The sequence below is a fragment of the Triturus cristatus genome, chromosome 6 (assembly GCF_964204655.1).
Source record: "Triturus cristatus chromosome 6, aTriCri1.1, whole genome shotgun sequence".
Classification (NCBI taxonomy): Eukaryota; Metazoa; Chordata; class Amphibia; order Caudata; family Salamandridae; genus Triturus; species Triturus cristatus.
Window position 1 is genome coordinate 1,842,416,010 of NC_140589.1, and position 15,648 is coordinate 1,842,431,657.

A 15,648-nucleotide genomic window follows, 5' to 3' on the forward strand; every position below is an offset into this window, starting at 1 on the left:
TTCTCCATATCATTGTCTAAACTCATTCCCGCGTTCTGTGTCCCAATCCATCTATCCGCCCCATCCCTATATCTCCCGTCCATCGCACTGTAAATACGTCCATACCTGTACAACATCACGAGCTGCACGATGAAAAGAATCCCCCAAAGTTTTTTTTTATTAATGTGCATCACATTTAATGTTTAGACCATGAGCAAAGTGTTTTCTCGTGTGTTTCTCAACAGACTCTAAAAACAGGTGGTGGGAGGCGAGGTACACTGTCTTATTAAAATGCATTCGAAACACATGGACATGAGCTGTTACAGTGGCACCGACCCATGCACCTGCAATGGACCTGTCTCCTAATTTACATAGCGCACACAGGGTTCAAATCTTTCTCTTGGCGCCCCAGCCATAATTGTTAAAGGTAGCACAACACTAACAGGTCTTCAATATTCCTTATTCACAAACTGGACAGATCTCATTAAAGTTAGACACAGCCTGATCTCCAACTGAACCCGGGGCAACAGAAAGTAGTCCGAGCATCAACCAATGCGTAATATTCAAGCTGCACACCCCCTTTGCAGCAACACACGCTTCATTTGTAACTACTTGCAGATCTCAAAAACGCACGAGCTCCACAGAACTAAGCGACCGAAAGGATGAAACGCAACACAGCCACAAAGTAAAACAAACAAGCATTTGCAATGCAATAGGTCTCGCATTTATACGAGTTTGAGCTATTGGCATTGTAAATGACAATGCTTTTTATTTAAGTTTGTTTTTTTTAAAACATAAATAAAAGGCACTGTCATTTACAATGCTAATAGCTCAAACTCTCGCAAATGCGAGACCTATTGCATTGCAAATGCTTGTTATTATTCCCCTCCTGGTATTTCAGCGGACCTGCAGTGAAAGTCTGTGTGGCTGGTTGTGGTATTACGGGCAAATCTTCCGAGTTTGGAACTGGAGAACCAGGTTTGAGTCTCAGCGTCAGCTCAACATTCTGTGATTCTGGGCAAATCACTTAATCTCCCTATGCCTAAAAAAAAAAAAAAAAAAAAGAATGTGTTCTTGTGTAATGTAACTAACTAGTGCTCATGTAAAGCGCTCCAATACCTTTGCGTCAAGTTCGCACTATGTAGAACTGCAACGATAAAAAATCTGCCTGTATGTCTCAAGTCAGTCAAGATAAACATTACTCCGCCATAAAATACAATGCATTAATAAAACATCAGTTAAAATCCACATCCAATACTGTACATATCAAAATAACACAATTGGATACAATTATTGCCTGGGCAAAATGGTTAAACACCGTCTTAATTATAACTTTTATCTCCTCCTAATATAAAAAGCTGCTTTTATAAAACGAAGTACTGCAAAGCAAATTTGGAGGGATCCTATAGCCCTTCGTTATGCAGTCTCACCATACCCTTTTGTAGTAATGGCACCAGAAGATTGCGTCTTGGCTCTTGATATAAGGAGCAAACCAAAGTTTAATGACTAGTGCTTTTAATAGAGGTTGTCGCATCCTCACAGAGGTAAAATCTGGTTCCACCCCCCACCCCTCAAGAAGGGGAACAAATTTAAAGTGCATAGTCTAAAAAGAATGTCAATTGTGATATGTCGGGTTTGTAATTCACTCCAAATACAGCTCTAGACTACGAGTTGTTGAAACATCGGCATAGTTTACAATTGTTCGCTTGGCCATAGACAACTTTTAAGCGCTTATCAATGTGTCTCTCCTTAGAGTTAAAAATAGTGATGGGGTGAGGGTGTATGTTTGATTGGAATCCACTCGTTTTTCGTGTCTGGACTGGTTCAATAAAGGAACCACGATGCAATGATATTGCATGCCTTAATGCTGTCTTAACCACCCGTGCCTTTACCACGAATTTTGTTGTAAAGGGCATGATTGGTAAAGATTATACCCTGAGCCCTAAAACCCAGCCCCCTGCCCTAAAACCAGGCCCCCAGCAAAAAAAACTTTCCCAGCCTTACTCACCAAGCTGCCGCTCAATCCTTCCTGTTCCTTCGATCTCCCCCCCCCCCCCCCCATCCGCTCTGAATCTAGAGCGCTAACTGCCTTTACCACGCATATGTGTGGTAAAGGCATATGTGTGGTAAAGTCAAGTTTGGTAATGTTTGAGTTGTAACAGAGCGTATGGTTCCGTCTGTGTTGTAAATGCCGTTTCCCGTCTGAACGTATGCTCGTCTACCAGCGTACAGTGTATTAAATATATACAGGCCTTACTGTAATCTAGCTGGAGCTCTACTGCAAGGATAGCTAATGTAAAGATGTAAATTGAGCTGCACCTAAACATGAGTGTAATGTTGCATAGTTGAGGTTAGGTGCTAAATAAGAGTCTTGTTACAGCACTTCTTTTATGCCCATGCCTACCATGACAGCTAAATTTCATGGCATGCATTTTACCACTACATTAAAATACTGTCCCAAAGATAGTCGGTTTTGTTTTGGCAGAGTTAAATTGTTGAGTCCCACAAAGACCTTTGGGATTCAAGGCTTGCAGCTAAATGCAACAAACAAGGTGATGGATGGAATGCTTGGATTACTATCAGTTACCGGTGATCGCTCGGGTTGTATTCCAGTCCATCATTCTCCACCCACCATGCCACTCTAGACAGGCCTGCCGTATGCAAATCAGTGCTTACCTTCTCATCCATCCTGAAATAGGAGTTGCCATACATATTGGAATTTATGGGCCTACCTTTAATGAGGCCTACGGTTGTAATTCCCAGCCTTTTCCAACGTGTATAGAGTGGGCTTCGTCTCCTGTTCTGACTGTACCTTCTCGCCATGGTAGCATTTAGTAGTTAAGAAAGAAAAGGTGATCGGAGGATGCTTCCAAATAGTCTAAACAAAGGGCTCCTACCCAGTGGTCCAAGGACCCTTGGGGATCCGCAAACACATACTTGGGGGGGGCAGTCTGTAACTGCTTAGACCAACTAATGACCGTTTAATAAAATGTATATAAATAAACAAGCAACACTGACCATGTTAAAACATTCTGTAAATGAGAAATTCGAGGATAAAAATTAAGTTGCTATCTTCAGATTCATAGGAGCAGGGCAAGAGCATAAAACAGAATACAATATGAACGAGGGGGGGCTAACTTGAATTTAAAGATGCTTCACCTTCCTGTTTAAAATTTAGATTGTGTGTTTGTAATTTAAATGAAATATTTATCATTAGTGTATTTGCGTGATGAAAGCTTGTGAATGTATTGTTTTTCAGTTCCAATCCTCAAAGTTGATTAGGCCGCGATTTCTGGCTTCCAGTAATGTCTCAGTGAGGGTCCCCGGATTACCCACAATCAGGCAGAGGATGCCACTAACTTTTCCAACTGCATGCGGTCTGTGGCAGGGTGGATGAACAACAACTGCCTACGCCTTAATGGCGATAAAACAGAACTGTTGGTGGTTGGAAAGTCCCCCTCTGCCTGGTCGCAGGCCTGGTGGCCAACAGAATTAGGTGCGATTCCCCCTCCCGGCGGACTCCGTTAGAAATCTAGGATTCTGGCTGGATGCGGAGCTTTCTTTCAAGCAACAGATCAGCAAAATTACAGGAAAATGTTTTGGAATATTAAAAACAGTCCGTAAAGTCCTCGACCTGCTCCCCATCAGTGCCAGGAAAACACTTATTCATGCCCTAGTCACCCCACATTTGGACTACGGCAACGCCCTACTCCTAGGCCTAAGCAGAAAAGGCATACACCAATTGCAGTGCGTCCAAAATGCTGCTGCCCGCCTGGTACTCAACCTTCCACGCAGGGCATCTGGAAAAACGGCATTACGAAAACTTCACTGGCTCCCTATTGAGGAGCGCATCAAGTTTAAAGCACTCTGTTTTGCCCATCGCATTGCCCAGGGAAAAGGTCCAGGTTACCTGCGAAACCTTCTCACTATCCATCGCCCCACCCGGAACCTCAGATCTGCTGGAGCGATGTTGTTTCAGCTTCCTCGCGTGCGCAAGACTAGGATTGGAGGTAGCTCCCTTCGCTTTCTAGTGAGTAAGCACTGGAACAATCTCCCTCTCGACTTGCGCATGGAGCCCTCCGAAATGAGATTCAGACTTAAATTAAAAACTTACCTTTTCCCAAGCTAATAATTGTCTCTTTGTAGTCTAGGATCCAGACCTGTTCCGGACCTCGGCCTCTTCAGGGAGCAGTAGCATTTCTAAGCGCGGGGACACACCGTCTTGAGTGTAACCAGGCGCTCTAAAAGTGCTTTTATTATTATTATTATTATTTATTATTATTATTATTATTGGGCCTACACCTTCTGATGTCGATGACCACTATTGAATATTAAAGAAGACTTGATTTACAGCCAATGGAAGAAAGAAACTGGTCAAAGAAAACACGAAAAGCAATTCTTGCCCCTATGGATTTTATTTTCAGAAACGAAAATCCCCTCCCAGAAACACGTGAAGGAGTAAGGCGATCACAGAGGATCCGTGTGGGAAGCTTTTCCAGATCCTTTTTTAGGTCTCGGCTAGCGAAGGCTGCGCTTGTGCAGTCTCGCTCGCGAGATTTAATGAATTGGAGAAGAGGGGCTTGAACCCGCCTCTCTTCTCTCCTCTTCTCCATTGGCTGGCCTCTTAAATGCTGGTCAGCCATTGGAGAAGAGGCTTGTCTCTCCAAACAAGCCCCGTCTTTTTGCGATTCGGGGGCGTGTTTTTTCGATTCTTTCTCTGGGCGTGTTTGAGAAAGAAAAACACGCCCCCGAATCCCAAAACGACGCCGCGTTTCTCTGAGGCATTAACCTCGGAGAAAGGCAGTGGTGTGCTCGTCCTCTTCCCCCTGCTCTCGGCTCTCAGCTCCCACGTTCATGTTTTCGCCTGAAGCTCGGATTCACACCTGCTTTGCATGCTGTGAGGTGCACCCGTCGCCCAGGCCTCCTGTCTGTGAGACGGCCCGACAGAGACCTGGCGTCACCTTCTTTCTTATGAGCTTTAGTGGTCCGGCTACGTGTGTCTGTCGCTTCCATTTTAAATCTTTTTTTCTTGTTCTTGTCCTTCGTCCCTTCCTACTTGATATGTGCTTAGCCTTCCCTTCCTCCTGCTCGGTGTCCCTTCTCTCTACCCCCCCCCCCCCGTCTCCTGTCGCTTCCTCCCCCCACCTCTCCCCTCTCTGCGCTCCCCTTTCCTCTGACCTCTCTTCACTTGAGCCGCTGGAGCAGAAATTCATTAGCAGCCGCCCTGGGAATGCCCGGGATTCCGAAAATGGGTTAAAGAGCCGTTTGGGTACAGCAAAACAGCCTGAATTTTTCATGTCGGAGCAGGAACATTTGAAGGCGAGCAGCCTCGGGTGCCAGCGTCCTCCAGCCCGCGGCTGCCTCTTCTCCCCCGACCATCGATAAGGGCGCCCTCTGCCTGAATACCGGGAGCTTGTACTTTTATTGTGCGCTCTAACATATAAGCTATGCATATCGAGGTCGTCCGTCCTCTGGGCGATCGGTGGGCAGGGCGAGCTGTGGGGACCGACAGAGGTCCCAGGATGGTAAAGCCCCAGGGTGGGGGAGGGGTGTCAGAATCTGTGATAAACGCCTTATACAGATGTGAGTCGTGGTTGATACAAGTCACTCGGGACCCCTCTTCAGTGAGGGCATCGCTGCAGCACGCTGCGACCAGCCCAAAGATGGGAGTCCTGAACTATGGCATACCAGCACGTACAAAGTGTTCATTTATAAAGCAGTGAGAAATGGGACGAGACAATAAACGACAAACCAGATCGAAGAGGTTCATTGGAAACAAGGACATCCAAACGTCAGGACTTGCATATCTTTTCTTTTGTCTAGAAACCCAACTATCAAAATAATTTAAAATAAAAAAATGGACTGAGTCGGTTTGTAGCAAGGTGTGTTCAGGAAGGATTGTTTTTTAAGTCTAGATCTGGTGTTCCGAGATATTATAAAATCAATGATTCCAGGAGATTTTGGTAATGCACATGGTTTTACAGCAGAAATATTAGACATAGGTTTGAGAGGCACCATAACGGTTAAAAAAAGTGTAAGCATTTGCAAGTCAGCTTGTGTTTATTAGAAAATGCCCCTGAATGAGACCTTTAAATCTGAGCATCATCCGAACAGAAGATTTGTAACCCATTTCTTGAGATGAATGCGTTACAAAAATAACTATGATATATTTAGTGTGTAATGCTGGACAGTCTGTAAATCTGTGTATTGTTGATATTTTGGTTTTTATGTTTTTCTATGTATGTGTTTACATAATACATGTTTGGTTGTTTTTAATTTTAAATAAAATACTGAATAAGAAGAAAAAAAAGAATCCTCCCCTCAGAATAATTGCATCCTTAGGGTGTTTCTCACCATCTGCAAGTTCGCCAATGCTTTGGTCTTCAGAGTCAGACACAGGGAACACAATTCCTGCTTGGAAACTCAATTGCTGTCCTGGTACACTGTGGCGTTAGAAATTTGACTTGGAAAGGATGTGGTAAAATGGTACATATTGAATTAAAGATCATATTGGTGTCACTGACGTACACTCTTTACAAGGTGTTTAAGGCTCTGCATCCGTGCGTTTTAGGAGAATTCAATGCCATGTTGCATTTTAAAACATATCAGCAGTAGACACGCACATGTATGCTGAGCTGTGCAGGGATTGTGGCTTCAGGGACCGTCTCGTACAAAGGATTTCGCAATTCATCCAAAGGTTCAAGTGTATATAAAATGTATGGGTGCTGCGATTTTAAATGTGATGTGGGCATTGTAGCTTGAGGGCAGGCCAGAGAAGCGGCTAAAAATATACATTATTCAGCAAGTGATTTGTAGGCTTTTCACCTTCTGGTAATTACATACAAAAGACTTGACTTAAATGAACAATGCAAGTTAAAGTTGTTGTTGGCCAACCACTTTTTAACTCCGCATTGAAATAACTTTCTACTAACCTCATGCAACTTAACACCAACAAACGGGCACGTTTGTTTGATGGCGCTCCTAGGTCAGTACGATCCAGACTGTGAGTGTGCCACGAATTTGTAACAATGGTGACGAGCACCGTTCAAATGTATTGATATGAATTTACACAACATACGAATGACCTCAACGTGGTGCCTCAATGTGTCATCAAAGCTCTCTCCACCATGAGCAGTTAGACCAGGCGTCTCCAACTAGAAGCTCTCCAGCTACGATCCTTTTATCTGTGGCCCGACTCAGGAATTTAAGAAGAACAGTCATACTGATGCTCAGAACAGTTCGTGGTTACTGCAGTGCTTAATTTATGAAAAAAAAATATATATAGAAGTAAAAAACATATAAGTGCCAGGGCCCTCCTTAGGAGGCCCCTGCAGCTTGCGCCACACATTGCGGCTCTGTGGGTGGCTCTGTGTGTGTGTGTGTGTGTGTGTGTGTGGCTCTGTGTGGGTGGCATTTTTTGTAGGTGGCTCTATGCGTGGGTGGCTGGGTAACTGTATTGTAGGTGGCTCTGTGTGGGTGGCTGTGTCTGTGTGTGGGTTGCTCTTTGTGAATAGCTCTGTGTAGGTGGCTATGTGTGAGTGGCTCTGTGTGGGGGGCTTTGTGTGTGTGGGTGGCTTTTTGTGTGTGGCTGTGTGTGTGGGTGCAAATGCAATAGGTCTCGCATTTGAGAGAGATTAAGCTATTGACATTGTAAATAACTGCCGTTTCTTTAAATGTTTTAAAAACAATGACATGAGCAATGCCAATAGCTCTAACTTTAACAATGCCGAGACCATTGCATTGTAAATGCTTGTCTAAATTTCCATTGCTGTACTTGGATGTCTCGAAAGCAAAAGACAACAAAACTGTATGAGCATCACATACCAGAAATATCACAATTTGACATTCTTACAACTGAGGTTCAAGCAGAATCTGAATATGTGTTTTTCTTCCGCCTGTATGTCAATGGGGTATAAACTCTCGCAGTAACTGGATTAGACAGCGGGGCACAGGCTTTTAGATATTTCTTCTAGTGTGGTTGTGTTTTTTCCCCCATTGGTGTACGTCTGACACACTAATGCAGCACCTGTAAAATATTTGCAGTGCAGCCATTCCGAGTTTTTAACCTGTCTCTTTCATGGTCACATATATAATTGTCTGCTGCAGTTAGTTTTGTGCATTTTAAACAGTCTTCTTTCTCTCTTGATGCTTTAAAGGGCCTCTGAAATAAGGTGAGATTCATAAAGGTTGTTGGTATGTGACTTGAGCGCCATGATACTCTTGAGTGATAATGGCGCTATAGAAATACATTTTACATTACATTACATTACATTACATTACTTGTGAGATTAAGATATTAAAGTGCCTTTGACCAGAGTTGGGTCCCATCTGCAAAGAAGAGTATAGACTGACAGCTGAGGGAGCCCCCTGAAGAGGCGCCATTTTGGATACCGAATGTGATGCACGGCTCGTTGTTAGTGATGTTGCCTCCCTTCTAATTATTGTTCATTCGTTGGAATAAAGGGCTCAGTTCTCTAACATGATCTTCAGCCTTTGAGCTCTTCCTGCCTTCAAGGACATGCAGACGCTGCTTTCAGGCCCCCCCTGTGCAGCCTTCACTGTGCAATGAACAGCATCGCCATAAACCACACCTTGCGTCCACACTGCCACTGCCCTTGGCTTCAAGGCCTACGTCACTCGGAAGGTGACTCCCAAAGTGATAGTGGGTGGACAAATCCTTCCTCCAGGAAGCAGACTCCAGAGCTGCCCTACCAGCCCTGGTCCTCTCGCGCCTTGATAGCAGACAGGGGGGGCAGGACCCCCAGCCTCCCCAGGAGTTGGACAGAATTGCCCCCACTCTTGGAGAACCGCGTGAGCTTCCCCTGTCAGAACCCCTTCCCTTCGAGACTTGTAGCATCATTTACAAAGCACCCCGTGCGAGGACCATTCTTAGCCTGTGTCCTGTTTCCACCTCCGCCCCAGAGACAACATTGCTAGCTTCAAGATGGACACCAAGAGATGCAAGAAGGGGAAAGCAGACAGCTGATACACCCTCAAATCTGTACCATGTCACTCGATCCCAAAAACCCTCCCTTCTTCTTTTTCACATGCAAAGGAAGACTCCCACGCACATTACATATCGTTAATATCTCCCCATAAACCCCCCGTTTGCACCCTCACACCACATTGAATCACCTTCTCTGTGTTCGCCTCTTTAGTAACCCATCATTTTTTGTTACTCTACACTTATTTTTCTGTTTTTGTGCAGCACTCTTTTAAAATTTTTAAATATATTTGTACCATGGTTCATGCTGTTTACACACTGCATGTGTCTAAGTACATACACATGGAGCTGTTATGCCATCCGTTCTGCAAGTGCGCTACAATACGATGCATTGCTGTGGGCACTTTGTGTCCTTGTTGGAAGCAGAATGGGGTAAGCTGTCCAGCTGTCCCTAGCAACCCTCTGGGATACTCTCTAATACTTTGAGCAGTCATGGCGCCAAAGCTCAGGAACATGTCTTGGTTGCCTTTACAGGATTGATACTTGGTGTGGTTTTCTGTTGCTGTAACATGAACTCTGCCTAGCTATGTGTGAAATGGCCCATGTGCTTACATCTGTATCTTTCGGCTAGCGCCCACTTCCTTCCTTACCGTCTGTTATCAGGACATTATTACTGTTGTACCTAGATTCCCTGCTGCTCAGCCGGTATGCATGTGTGTGTGTTTGGAATGTTGGAATGCCTGATGACTGAGTAGAATGTTGGTGGGCCTGGTAGACTGGGGTGAATGACCGAGAGAGTGGGCTGAGCGGCAAGGATGCTGCTCCTGGTGGGGCCTCTTAGTAACCTCACATCAATTACCATTAGCACACCAAGGTGGTGGTCCCAGACTTAAGATGCCACTGGAATTCTCTCCCACCAGTTCAAAAGCCTGGCTGCCTTTCGGCAAACCCATCTCCACGATTAAGCAGCTAGTTTGCCTTGCCATCGAGTAGCAGCTTTGATGTCCTTTGGCCTCAGTGATGTAAAACAAATTTAATTTAGGCATCTAAAGAGGGGATGGTGGAATGGTTTTTGTTCTGGACGTGAACCAGAAACCTAAAGCTACAAAGTTTTGCTTTGCTGGTGTTGAAAAAATGGTCCTCTCATGCGAGGGCCTTTTATTGTATAGCTTCAGATCTTAAAAGGGACCTCTTTGGGTGTGTAGGACACATTTTGACAACAACGCTTTGCGCTTTGCCCTCTAACTCACAGCGTCTTTAGTTTATTACTTTTTCCTGGCACAGGACACAGTTTGCTCCAGATGGTCTGGTAAAAGGCCAAGGTGACCGTGCTGGGACAGTATTAATCTTTTAGGCCCTGCTGCCAAGAAACTTAACTGTTGCACACTAGAAATGGCCTCACACCAACATGCCCTTTAACTTGGCCATGCTTTTAGCTTAAAGCGTTCGTTGTGTTTTATTCTCAAGTCAAAATGGTTGAATTATAAACTATTACAATAAAGGTATTTAAATTGTGTATTGTGCAGATAACATTCAAGTTATTAATCTTTTTTTAATGATTATCTGTTTTTGACCCTGTTTTAGTGTTTTGTAATGAAGTTAAACATTTTATTAAACATGCCTTATAAGAAAGTATATAGTTTCCGATGCATTGGGCAGCTGAACATAATTTTAGCTGGGGATTCAGTTAGTTGGTGGGGGAGAGTACTATTTTTGTTCTACCCTTTGGAACTTGAGCCAAGCCTCTTTTACCACTTTACGTTTAATGGCTTATTCAAGTAAAGTGGAGTCTCATCGTGAGCATCTCTGTGGTTCTCTTTTGACTACAGTAGTGATGTACAGAGTACAAGAGGCTCACTGGTTTGAGCTCAGTTCAAAGTCTTGTATTGCACCTGTTGTGTGGATCAATAGCCCACATCCTTCCACAATTATGGCTACCAAAAGCTGAGCTTTAAATTGTTTGTTGAAAGTTCTATTTGCCTGTGGAAGTCTTTCACCACCACTTATACCTCCTTCAATCTATTTTTTCTTCTGTGTTTTTTTTTTTTTAGACCTATGTATCTCTGCTGCCTTTTGAGGCCTGCTCCATTAAAGGTGTGGGTGGTGAGAAGAAGCAGCACAAAGGGCAGGGATTCCAGCCTCTAATGCTCTGTTAAAATGGTGTCCCATTCTGTTTCTCAGCACATCCGCTGTTAACATGGGGCGGCCAGACAGTCATAGTAGTTAATGGGCTCCTGTGGGAGGTCAAATACATTGGCATGTACAAAGTTAACTATAATGGCACTGGGCTCCAGGTCCATTTAAAATGACACAAGAGACAGGGTTTTGAAGTATGTGGTAGGAGGTGGCGCCTACAACGGGTGTGTGTGTGTGTGTGTGTGTGTGTGTCGTATGGTTCCCGTGTGCGTCCGACGGTGCCACAGGAGGCGGTCAACCCTGAACCCCCTAAATGAAAGACCAGAGGTCAACACAAAACAGGCCTGTGCACACGTCAATAATAACAGAGCAGTTCTCTGTATCGTATCTTCTCTAGGAGTGTCAAAACAGTATTAACAGATACAGTAAGTCAAGGATGAATAGTCATGAGAGTTGCTATGCTTCTTTAATCCAGAAAGGTTGCCAGCCAACACGTGTTTCGTCTGTGGAAGTACCCCGAGATTTATGGCAAGAATGAAAGAGATTATAATCTCTCTGCCGGTTGTACTTCTGTCCCGGCTGGTCAGGGAAAAGAGTGTTCTTCAAAAAAAAAATTGTGGCCAGGTAGAGACCAAGAGTTGGAGCTGGAGGAATTAGGCTGTCAGTGAGAGCGGCGGCGCGCCGATCCAGTGAGTACTGTCCACGCCCCGGGTAGGATCAAAATTCCAAATTTGAGAACAAGTGAGTGTACCTGTGACAGCGAGTACGCTGTATGCGTCGAGTCTGCAAATACTGAGACATTCTGAGAGAAGATATGACGTGTCCATTTGAAATTTTGCACACTTGTGGGGTCTGATATTTTTAAACGTACATCCATTCTAGTGCCTAGTGTGCCATTCTAAATGGTAACAGCCCTGCTGCAGGAGCATCTCTTCTAAAGTATGATTAGCTGTTGAATGAATACAATTTGGACACTTGTGGATGTTGACTTGGCATTTTAAATGTGTATGCAATTAGAACTAAATTGATCAAATTCCATGGGAAAAAATCAGTGATCTGATAGCGACTACTGGCCGCAGATTCCTTACTGTAGAATTATCCCCGGGTGTCATACTGGATCCGGAAATTTTTCTTCCTGAGCAGTACCCATGTGTGCTGGTAGGTGGCGTCACCTGGCTCCGCGTGGCATCGTCCGCGCCGGAAGTGATGTGTACAGTGCCTGTATAGGTGCCACCCTATCATGCTGACGTCCGTTCTTTTCTTTCCAGTCCAGTCAGTGAAGATCCTGAGTGAGTTACCCAGAAAAGCAAGTTTACCCCCTTTCTTCTCCTCTTTCTCAATACTTCTGTTTATTCTTTGTACTGCCCAGCAGGGTTCTGCGTTGGGCACCTTAAAGGGCTATTTTTCTGCCCTCTCAGCCTTTTTGCAGTTGCCAGATCAGCCATCCCTGTTCAAATCCACTGTTGTAAATAGGTTTTTGAAAGGTCTTCAACATACGTTTCCACCTTCACCCTTTATCATGCCTCAGTGTGACCTCAATCTCATACTTGCATTTCTGATGTATGCTCCCTTTGAACCACTTCATAACCATCCTCTTAGGCTCCTTACCAGCAAGACAGCCTTCCTAGTGGCAATAACACCTGCCCTGAGGGTCAGTGAGCCTCGGGGTTTGTCTTCTAAGCCTCCATACCTAACCGTATTTACAGACAAGCTGGTTCTTTGCACTAGAGCTTCCTTTCTACCGAATGTTGTCACTCCCTTTCATGCAGGCCAGTCCAGCACCCTTCCTACCTTTTTATGCTTTGCCGCATCCCTCTGTGGAAGAGGAGCGATTCCATTGACTGGACCCAAAAAAGAGCATTGTCGTTCTACCTTGACTGCACAAAAGAGTTCCGGGTGGACGAACAACTCTTCGTGGGGTATGTCGGAGCCAAGAAAGGAAAGGCCATGCAGAAACGGACCATCTCCTGATGGATCGTGCTCTGTATTAAAATCTTCTGTGCATTGGCCAGAAGGCAACCTCCTGATGGTTTGCGTTGTCATTCCACCAGAGCCACAGCTGTGACCATTGTGTTAGAGCGAGGAGTTCCGGTCCTGGGCATCTGCCAGGCAACAATGTGGTCATCTCTGCACACAATTTCCAAGCACTACTGCCTGGACAATCAGGCCGTAGGGATGGGCACTTTGCCCATTCGGTCCTGCAGAACTTTTCAGTGTGAAATTGTTTCACAGACCCACCTCCGGGAAGGTATTGCTTGGGTATCTATTCTAAGGAATCATTTGCTAGAAGTCTCTAGCAGATGAACAAGTTACTTGCCTTCGGTAACACCTTTTCTAGTAGAGACTGTATAGCTGCATATTCCTTACCGACCCACCCATCCTACCTGCCCTGCAGACATATATTTGTAAGAACAGGGTTTTTCCCATTTCAGGGCCCTAGTTTTCCACACTAGTGGTCAGTGTTCTTCGTGACTCTGCACTCCTGGCAAGGAACGTCAAGAAAAGAAACTGTCGTCGCTCGCTGGGGTGGCACCCGTATATGCACCGCGCGCATAACTTCGTCGTGGACGATGCCACACGGAGTCGAACGATGCCACCTACCGGCATGCAGGGGTTCTGCTCATGAAAAATTTCCAGCAATAGTCTGAAGCCTGGGGATAATTCTAAGGTACCAGATCAGGTATTACCGAAGATAAGTAACTTGTACATCACTTATTTTGAGATATGTAATGTTTTGTATATTCTCCAGCCTTTGTGAATTACTGATCTAATAGCATTTTTGGGGCAAGTGGGAAATCGGTTAACTGAATGACCATTTGTCTCTATACCAAATTTCGAAGGATTCATATGGGGAGGGTTGTGTGGTAGTGTGGCCTGGACTTGGCTTCCCATGGCCTGTTGAATTTGATTGCTGTCACCATGTCTTGTTAGGCGGGCTTTTTAGGTCTTGCCTGGCGTTAGTAGTGCGCATGCGCTGCTCTCGCCATGCGAGGGCTTCTTGGAATCAGTACGATTCCAGAAGCTCGCTTTCTGCTCCTCCCGTGTTTTGCATTGGTACGCGTCATTTTGCGTCTCCAGTTATGCAAAACCGGGTGTTACGATTGTCCAGGAGGCTTTTTAGTCCCTCCTACTTACTACCCTGTCCACTTTTGGCTCTGCCCACCGGATCTGGATCTTTTTTACAGGCGGCGGGAGACAGTGTCTCTTAATTAGCTGCTAAGCACTTTTTTCTTTTCATTGTGAGCCACTCTCACTGCAGGCACGACGTGTTTTTTTTAAATATTAAAGGAGCATTGCGCTTTACATTTTAAATGCAGTACTGGGCTGTACAGAGCCCTCATTGCTGTGAGTGCGCTACATGAGCGTATATTTGTTTGTTGTGTAGTGTGCAGTTCTGGCCTGTACAGAGTCCTCATTGCTGTGCGTGCGCTACATGAACGGATATAATAGGCTCTTGCTCTACAAGGTCTGCTGGCTGTTTGTTTTGCAAATTCATACAGCGCAAACACAACTCGAGAGAAGTAGAGACCTTTACAAGGCACCCAGTTACATTACACAAGAGCACATTCACACAGGAACACATTGCCTTTTAGAAGGCAGGGGAGATTAACTAATTTGCCTAGAATCACACATTGATTGGTAAGCCAACGCCGTGACTCGAACACCACCAGCTTCCGCACGCGATAACCATGCGTTATTAATCAATTAATCGCATGCGATCATCATGAGTGATTAATCAATTAGTCTCCCTGTGGTCCCCCTGTTTACTAAAAACGGGATGCTAAGGAACATTCACATAAGCTATAAGAAGGGACCACCCCGTTAAATCTGTTTCGTGTTCTATCTACTCGCCATTTTTTGTTTCTAATATTCGGCCTCTTTCTGCTCTCCCATGTGCCTCATTCGAGATACTCCTCTCCTTCCGCATTCTGCCAGCACCATCCTACCCAAGACGTCCACCACCACGTCCGACGCCGCGCCCACCACCACCACGTCCACCTCCACCACCACGACGCCCACCACCTCGTCCACCACCTTGTCCACGTCCACCACCTCTGCCACGTCCACCACCTCTGCCACGTCCACCACCTCGCCCACCACCTCGTCCACCACCTCGTCCACATCCACCTCCACATCCACCGCTTCGTCCACCTTCTCGTCCACGTCCACCGCCTCGTCCACTGCCACGTCCACGTCCACTGCCACGTCCACTTCCACTGCCACGTCCACTTCCACCACGTCCACCCCCACCACATCCTCCACGTCCACATCCACCACCCGTAACAGGTAAAGTGTCACTGGAGGGCAGGGGTAATTGGAGTGTCAACCTCGGCTGTACATGGGACATTTAAGGATGCATTGGGTGCGAGTAGACGGAAATAGGGGCTAGAACTTGATTAAGTTAAAGCCATTTGCTTTGCTATACAATACCATTAGCAAAGCAAATGGCTTTAACTTAATCAAAGGCGAGACCTATTTCATTTTCAATGCTTGTTTTATTCTTCTCTTCCACTCACTTCTCTGTGGGATGGCCGGTTTGTGGTGTTGCCTGAAGGAGCTGTAATTCATTTGTTGTGGACAGTGGTCAC

General features: G+C 45.3%; 2 protein-coding genes across 3 annotated transcripts in view; one reads left to right on the forward strand and one right to left on the reverse strand.

The window, feature by feature from the left end:
* LOC146822163 (uncharacterized) overlaps positions 1–2,025 on the reverse strand; it is a 42,153-nt gene extending 40,128 nt beyond the window's left edge. The window contains exon 1 of the mRNA XM_085613297.1: positions 1,988–2,025. The gene's annotated coding sequence lies outside the window, so the exon portion shown is untranslated. The remainder of the gene's footprint in view (positions 1–1,987) is intronic.
* Positions 1–15,648, forward strand: part of SNX17 (sorting nexin 17) — a 199,095-nt gene that overhangs the window by 22,815 nt on the left and 160,632 nt on the right. The window lies entirely within an intron of this gene.